The sequence below is a fragment of the Gavialis gangeticus genome, unplaced genomic scaffold (genome assembly GCF_001723915.1).
Source record: "Gavialis gangeticus isolate Ggan-Ray unplaced genomic scaffold, GavGan_comp1, whole genome shotgun sequence".
Classification (NCBI taxonomy): Eukaryota; Metazoa; Chordata; order Crocodylia; family Gavialidae; genus Gavialis; species Gavialis gangeticus.
In genome coordinates this window covers 3,687,111-3,695,328 of record NW_017729016.1, presented here as the reverse complement: position 1 = coordinate 3,695,328, position 8,218 = coordinate 3,687,111, and the positions used below count along the sequence as shown (strand labels likewise).

At 50.2% G+C, this 8,218-nt stretch overlaps 1 long non-coding RNA gene across 1 annotated transcript; it reads left to right on the top strand.

Moving 5' to 3' along the window:
• The first annotated feature begins 2,696 nt into the window (after positions 1–2,696).
• Positions 2,697–4,375, top strand: LOC109294562. Its single transcript, XR_002096565.1, has 2 exons — positions 2,697–2,819; positions 3,761–4,375. It is a non-coding gene; the product is annotated as an uncharacterized LOC109294562 (long non-coding RNA).
• Positions 4,376–8,218: the final 3,843 nt, after the last annotated feature.

Here is an 8,218-nt window from a genome sequence, read left to right as displayed (position 1 = left end):
AGGGTGAGATCGCGACTCTATTACGCTTGACACTGTATGCTTGTCTGGGAAGAGGTGCACCCTGCCCTTAAATGCTGAATAAATAAGGCAGACAAAGAGAAGGAAGAAAGGCCTAATGACTATGCCTATTATACAGAGGGAGAAATGAGGAACCGGGAGATTAAGTGACATGCCTTTACCGCAAGGCAATTCTCTCTTCATTCATTATTGTTTATTGTCTCCTCCAGCGTGGTGACCATGCCTCTGCCTGAAGGCAGCCGGGTATCGCTCTGTGTGAGCCAACTCCCTTCCATGCACCAGCCAAAGGGACCCACTAGACATTTGGACACAAAGGACTTCCCTCCCTCCATCATCGTGGTGCTGCGTAAGTGGTCAGCTGTTACAGATGCTGGATAAAAACTATGCACAGGTGGGTAGATATATGAGAACTATATAGCACTATCTTCTTCTTTTTTTTTTTTTTTACCTGAAAGTCTTGTTTTGCATTTCCAGCTGCTGTTAGTATTGCACCCGCTTGATATGAAGTACCACTTCTAGAGGAAAGGATGGGTCCAGTGCCTCAGTGAAAGAGCTAGCACCCCGGGTCATTGGTTCGCATTAACACCAGCCCCAACCGCACTAGCAACATTGCCACCAACAGAGAAGTGTGCAGCGATCTCCAGGGACTTCAGGTCTCTGCCCAGTTCACACTGACCGGACAACTGGTCATCTCACTAATTTCCACTAATGGGTATCTGTAAAGGTGAACTCTCCCTCCTTTCAAGTCAGGGTGCAGCTTAACTGACTTTTCCGGCAACTCACCCTGCCCATGCCAGTAGCTTGAGTGCCGAAGTGTGTGGCTGGCAGTGCAGAAGTCATGCGTTTGAGGCCCTGCACCACCTCTGTCTCTGCAGAAAAGGACCTGGGGGGTTACGTTGGACAGTAAGCTGAATATAAGCAGCAGTGTGCTCTCGTTGCCAAGAAGACTAATGTCATCCTGGGCTGCATTGAGAGGAGCGGTGCCAGCAGATCCAGGGCTGTGATTCTTCCTCTATTCAGCACTTGGGAGGGCACATCTGGAGTCCTGTGTCCAGTTTTGGGCCCCCCACTACAGAAAGGAGGTGGACACATTGGAGAGAGTCCAGTGGAGGACAATGCAAATGGTTGGGAGGTTGGGGGACAGGACTGGTGAGGAGAGGCTGAGGGAACTGGGCTGATTTAGTCTGCAGAAGAGAAGACCGAGGGGGATTGAACAGCAGCCTCCAGCTGCAAAGAGGATGGAGCTGGACTGGTCTCACTGGGGGCAGATGCCAGGACAAGGAGCAATGGGCTCAAGTTGCAGAAAGGGAAGTTTAGGTTGGATATTAGGAAAAACTTTCGCACTAGGACGGTGGTGAAACACTGGAACAAGTTACCTAGAAAGATGGTCTTCAAAACCTCCAAGGATGGAGAGGTTTTGAGGATCCTTGGAGGTTTTGAAGACCCGGGTAGACAAAGCCCTGGCTGGGATGATGTAGCTGGGGCTGGTCCTGCTTGGAGCAGGGGGTTGGACTAGATGTGACCCCCTGAGGTCCCTTCAACCTGAATTTTCTGTGATTCTGTATTGATGGAAAACTTTCAGTGCTGCTCTTTGGATAAGGAGAAGACTCCTTTCTCCAGGAATTTTAGTCTGAAAGCTTTCTGGAGCACAGAAAACTATGGGGAACAGGAAAAACAAATCCCTTGCCATGTTTATTATTTTCCATTTAGCCAACATTTAACCTTTGGGGAAGTCTCAGTACTTCCATGTCTAGCACAGCTGGGGGTGGTGAGGTAAGTCCCTTTCAGAGAAGATCTGCTTCTTGCTTCTAAGCCACGGTGCTGGCCAACACCAAGCAAACCCCCCCGGACTGAGGATAAAAGAGCTATGCAATAAAAAAGAGAAAGTACTGCGTGTGCAGTTTATCTACGTGCCATTGCATGCTGGGGCCGGGCAGCAGCGAGACTGACATTCCTGTCTCCTTGAAGCTTTCCACAGAAACTTATTGAGAAAAAAAAGATGAGATCAGCTCTGCAGAGGGACAACATTGCCCTTAAACATTGCCCCGTCTCAGTGCTTTACAGCAAGAGCTGCCTGTATTTGACCTAGGAGAAGTGTTTTACAAACGCTTGCTCCCGGGCTGAGATCTAACCAAACTCCAGGCGCAGATCCTCCCAGATCCCGCCCCGTCCCATTTGGGAATTGGGAAAGGTGAGTGAGAAGCTGAATGGATCCCCTCGACTAGAAGTGATCGGACCCACAGTGATGGGCAGAGAGTATCTCACCCTTGATAAACTCGAGTTGTCGGCTTGTTAGTCTATTAACACCTTCCAGTGGTTTGGAGAAGAAGAAGAAACAATCAACCAGCATCTTCCAGCACAATTTCATTGGACTGCCTTTGCCATGCTACAGACCAGCCAAGTAGTAGCATTGCTAATAATATCTATACTGATCCATCATCCGAAGGATATCACATACCACTAAAGAACCGCTTTGAGAAGCTACCGCTTCCCTTATGGTTTGCTAAAAGTGAGGGTGGTTGACCCAAAGAATCAGGAACTGGACTTCAAAGGCGTGTGCGCTCTCGGGGCCCACGCTCTCTCTTAACCAGGGTACATTATATTATTTATTAATTACCTATGGGTAACGCTTGCAATGACTTCCCCTCCTTTCACCTTCCTATTTGTGCTGGCAGGTAAAAAAACTCCTTGAAAGGGAAAACCTCGGTGAGAACATGTTACAGAAACAGAAGAAAGGTGAAACCCCAGTTTTCAATCAGATGCTCTGTGCCAACAAGAGGTTTCTGACTGTGCAGCTTCAGGTATCTTTTCAATTTGACCCAAGACTAATACATGAGCGGTGTGTCCATCTTATGTTCTGACCTGTAAAGGTCCTAGGACAGCCGGAAGGATATCATTTCATTTGCTCACTTTTTGCAGTTATTTAACCTGGATGGTGAAACTGGTCTGGCCAGTTTCTGGTCCTTGTCCTTGTGCACCTGTTGAACGTTACTATTCAAATCTAAAGGGAGCGTTTGCCAAAAAAATACGAGGAGGAGAATAAAATCTAGCTCTGCATCACCAAGTCCCCGAGACTGCTCTCACGCAAAGCCTGCAACTACCTGCTGTCTCTACGGGGGTGTTAAGAAAGCCACTTCCACGTAGCAAACAGTGGTGTGATGATGGCAAATGCAGACATTTTTTGAGCTAATGCTAACCTCGTGCAGCAGGTGCCAACCTTTTTGGTGCGTGCATGCCATAAATTCGCCTTGCATCCTCCCCCAGCACCACTCCTATCCCTTTCCCTGGCCTGATCTGCTGCTCTGCTTTCTGCTCCCAGCCCTGTGCTGCTTTGCTTTCTGCTTGCTGCTCTGCCTTTTCATTTGCTGATCTGCCATGTGCCATGCAGAAAGGCTGCCCATACCACTCGCGCCCCAGGTTGGCTACCTCAGATCTTGGATACTGGGAGCAGTGAAGCCGGCACGGCACAGGCGTCAGTGCAGCATGCACATCTACCAGTGCACATCCAGCAGCTGCAAGCCATGCCTCTGTGGCTTCACTGCTAGCTGTTATTCCTATTTCCAGGTGATAAAATCATGCCTTTCTCCTGCATCACCTAGGTTTCATAGTTGCATAGTTTCTAGAGTCAAAAGGGACCTGAGCAGATCATCTAGTCCGACCCCCTGCCATGGCAGGAAAGAGTCCTGGGGTCAAATGACCCCGGCAAGGTGTACATCCAGCCTCCACTTAAAGACCCTTAAAGGTCACAGCCTGGAACAAGCCACGTGGAGATGGATGCCCCTAGATCCTAACCAGACTGATACTGGGAATAAATAAAACAACACTGTGATTTTAACTGCAAGCAAGCACATCAACTCCACTCCACGCAGGCTATTTAATGTCACGAGCTTTTTTTTTTTTTTTTTTTTTAAGGGGACATTTTAATCATTCCTGCCTAGGTTTCATCTTTTGCCTGTGAAAGTGAGTTGGGGGGGGGGGCTTGTCTCTAATCTTTGTCACCGCCCTGGATCAGACCTCACTCCAAATCTCTCTTGAGGTCTTACAGATCAATCTGCACAAGACATCAGGAGACAGGCCCGAGGAGCGATGGCTAATAAACCTAAAGTGCTGGTTGTCGTCTGTTGTTGGCTTCAGTCCCAAATCACATGCATTAGGAATGCTGAAAAAAAGAAGAAATATGTAGGAAGCCAACATTTCCACATGCCGAACGATGAGACTTTCTGCCAGGAATCCTCTTGCCAGACAACTGTTTGGACATGGTGCCATGCTTCAGTAGAGTTATATGATTCAATCCCCCCAAGGGTGTATGTTACAACTGTATCTGGCTCCTTCCAAGATAAATAGTCCATTTTCAAGACTGAAGTTTACTGTATATATCCAGGGCACAAAAGTATACATCTCTAATTCAGAAAGAAAAAAAAAAAGGCAGCGGGATGATGATTAGCCCAGGTTGTAGCCTGCGCTCAGTGTAAACACTCGTGCATCTGTAGAAAGGCGAGCCAAAGTTGAGAGGAGAATCGCTTATGCTGCGTTGAGATCTGCTGTTAAACAGGAGATATTTTAGCTAGTCCACACCAGCACAAGCTTATCTTGGTTAACCCTTCCTGGATCTCACCTCCCATCGCCGTGTGGCTCTTCCCATTGACTGCGATGGGAGTCGGATTGGCTTAACTTGGTGACAAGAGATGGACCCGAACACCAGCCACTTGTGAACACCTTGGCTGAAATGAGCTACGGTTGTAGGAAGGAAGGACGAAATTAAGAGACTGTTGTCAAAGGTGTTTTGAAGTCCCAGATGCCAACGGGCTACTTTTAGTGCCTTGAACCTTTTGCTGGTGAGTGAGAGCAACAGGTGTCATCTGTAAAACAAAGGAAGCAAATATAACGTGATTTTCTACGATTGCATGCAAGGCACCAGACAGAGGCTGAATGAAGCCCACTGGCCCTTGGAAGCCAGCTCCAAGCAAGAGCCAAGGTGAAGGAGAAACACTCCTGCCCCTTTACCTCCTGCCTGCTCTTAACGCCGTGGCCTCCTCAGTGCCGTGCTCAGGCATGCAATAAACTGATAGAAATAGCAATCCTGGCATGACGATGATTGTGGCCACGTGAATAATAAAGGAGCACAAGCACCATTTATGGACTATTAATTAGGGTGATATAAATAATAACCCGATTTTCATCCTCATTCTGGGACCTGAACGTGGAGCATAATCATGGCTTATGGAAGGGAGCAGGGGGTTGGACGCCGAGTCCTAGGCCAAGAGAGTCGGCTCCTTCCTCCTCCTTGGCAGGCACTGCAGCCGTCCCTGCTTTCCTGAAATAGCTAAGAGCTGGGGTTGAGTCAACGGGAAATCAAGACCTGGCAGCTGGCTGAACCACCTGCGTCTGCTCTGCCACCCCCACGCTGATCCCCTCCCCGGAGGCCACGTCCAGTTGTGGAGCAGGACGGAGAATCCCAGTGACTCGAAATTAAGCTGGGGGGGAGCCGCGGAGAGGCACCCCGGACTCCAACACTGAGTCTGTTGTGGAAGAGGATTATGGCTGGAATTAGTGCCGGTGGATGCAGACGAAGTCTCGGGGCAGCAACTGCGAGTCTCCTTTCCCCCAGCCCCTTCCCGGGGAATCTGCCAAGCCAGCCAGCCTCCGAGTCACCCTGGTGTGTCGGACGTGCACAGCTGTATGTGCGCCACTGCTAATCCATCTGCACAAGATGCCGCGGGCCAGCTGCTTCGCTGGCAGTAGGCAGGGAGGGGAGTGCAAAAGCAGGTGGTCGTGCAAGGCCCAGGTCCTGCAAGTGCCCCCACTTGAGGAGCATTTGAGAAGCAAATCTCAGCCTGGTGAATTTGGGTGGGAGGGAAGGTCCCATGAAAACCCTGCATAGCAGCCATGCAGCGGGGGAACTGCCTGTGTCCCCCTTTACTAACCGCCCTCGAGATAAACCCTGGCTTCTTCGACCTCTGAAACCAGTAACCTCCTTCTTGACTCCCAACACGTGTCCGTGGCCCAGCACCATCACGCTCCTCTCCATCTCTGCCAGTGCAAAATACCATGGAGCTGCTCGGGGAATTTGTGCGCATGGAGGGCAGGAGGAGAGGCGCCCTCTGCTCCCTTCGCATTTGGACCCGTCTCTGGATGGGACTGCATGGTTCCCGGAGCAGGAGGCTGCTACATCCCCCACATCTCTCTCTGAAATACCTAGTGGGAGAGAGCTGCCAGCTGGAATCAGTGCCTCAGTTTCCTCACCCGCAATAAAAATAATACCTCCATCACCCTTCATGAGAGAGAGTCGAGTCAAACTTGTAAAAGCCTCGTTCTCTGCATGTGGCAACAGAGAGGGGTTCAGACGACCTCCCTCCTATTCCCAGCCCTGACACAGACGTCCTCTGGCACCCGGGATTCCCGATTTCGGACCAGGTGCCCTTTGCGCAAGGAGCTGTACAAATGCGCATCAAAAAAAAAAGTCCCCTTCCTGCACTGCTTGTAATCCCAGCTTAATCCCCTCCGTGCCCTTCAGTTCCTCCTTTGCAAAAGGGAAGCAGCAATTCTTCCCTCTCCCCAACCTTTCGTCCAGTTCTTTGTGGCAGGACTGACTCTGGCTGTTTATATGTACAGTACCTAGCGCAACATGGCCCGGACCTCAGCTTGGGCCTGTTGGTGCTGTTGCAATGCAAGCAACGATAATGTTCGCTTGATATCTGTGAAGTGGTCGGAGGACCCCAGAGAAAACACCTACGCAGCTCGGCCTTCTTTCACTCGAGTCATGAATCCCTTTGAGTTAATTTGAGTCAAATGAATCCCTTTGAGCCATCAGGGCCAGCAGATGGATTGCAGATCCTCCTCTCCCCCACCGGATAAATGCCTTGCCGTAGGCTCCAGAACACGCAGCCTGCTTGCCTCCGATTAGGGCCGGTGCTGCTTTCCAGCTTTCTGTCACCACGCTATTGTTTTATAACTCGATACCTAATTTATTTTAAATGACAACAAATAATTTGGCAGAATTCCTCCCTCCTCTTTCTGGCAAATTCTGCTTTCAGATTGATAAAGCTGTTACATTGGGTTTGATTCTTCGTGGGGGGGTGGATGGTTTTGGGTAGGAACCCACAGACTTCAAGGGGATCTTTGGAAGAGTCCCGCTGATGCCCCCTCCCGGGTGCCAAAGCTGTCTGTCAAAAGACAGGCATCCGTGCCAAGACTCTGTAATGACAAAGAGAGGCATAATATGCATAGCCATAGCCTGGTGGGGCTGGGATCCAGGGGCCCCCTGCCCATCGCAGACACTAATACAAAGAGGGGATGGGCTGTGCGCCGTGGGACTGATAAAGGGACTCTTCTGCTTGTTGCTTACTAATGAGCTGGACTCATTTTTTTTGCCTTGGTGCATTGTCAGGAGGAAAGGAAATCCGTCCGTTCGGAGTATGTAGAGGGAGGGCAGGAACCAGGGTGAAATATTTCTTGTGTGCACAACAGCAGTGGCGATGGTGGGACTGGAGTGGGAACTGGATGGCGGGAGGTAAAAAGGATGGGAGGGAGTCATGGGTTGAGGGCTTTCCATATCTCTGCTCAGCATCCTTGGCTCCAACCCAACCCAACTCAACCCAAATTATAGCCTATGACTATTGGTGTGACAGCAGCTTCCAAGCTGATCCTGCTCGAAGCTTCTAGGTGTGACATCTGGGATGCAAGAGCCCTGGGGTTTGAGCTGCTTCTTCTGCCGGGAGAGCTCGGTTATCCATCCTTTGTGCAATGCCTTCGCAGTCACATCCATGCTGCTCTGGGTGGGTGCAATGTAGCCCCGCTTGAGCTGCTTTCGAGCCACGTTCCCACACTGCTCATAGGTGCCTGGGTCACCTCCATGTTGGTGAAATTCAAATACAGAAGAATTGCACACCTATTTCCACCAGCATTGGTCATCTGCACTTTTGAAAGCTTCCACCCGGGGCCACAAACTTTGGGTGCCATGCTTTCCGGTATCCAGCCTGAGACACTTTGGGAGCGTTTTCTAAGGATGGCGGAGGCCACGGCTGTCGGATGCAAGTGTCCAACAGGCCTTGGGGGTTTCAAGACTGCGGCACCCGCATTCAGTAGCTGCTTTGGTAAAGGAGGCTCCAACTGACTCCTTTAAGCTCTTCTAGAAAGTCAGTGGCAAAGCTGTGATTCAAACCCAGATGCCCCCGAACCCCTGTAATGTACTCAACCTGCC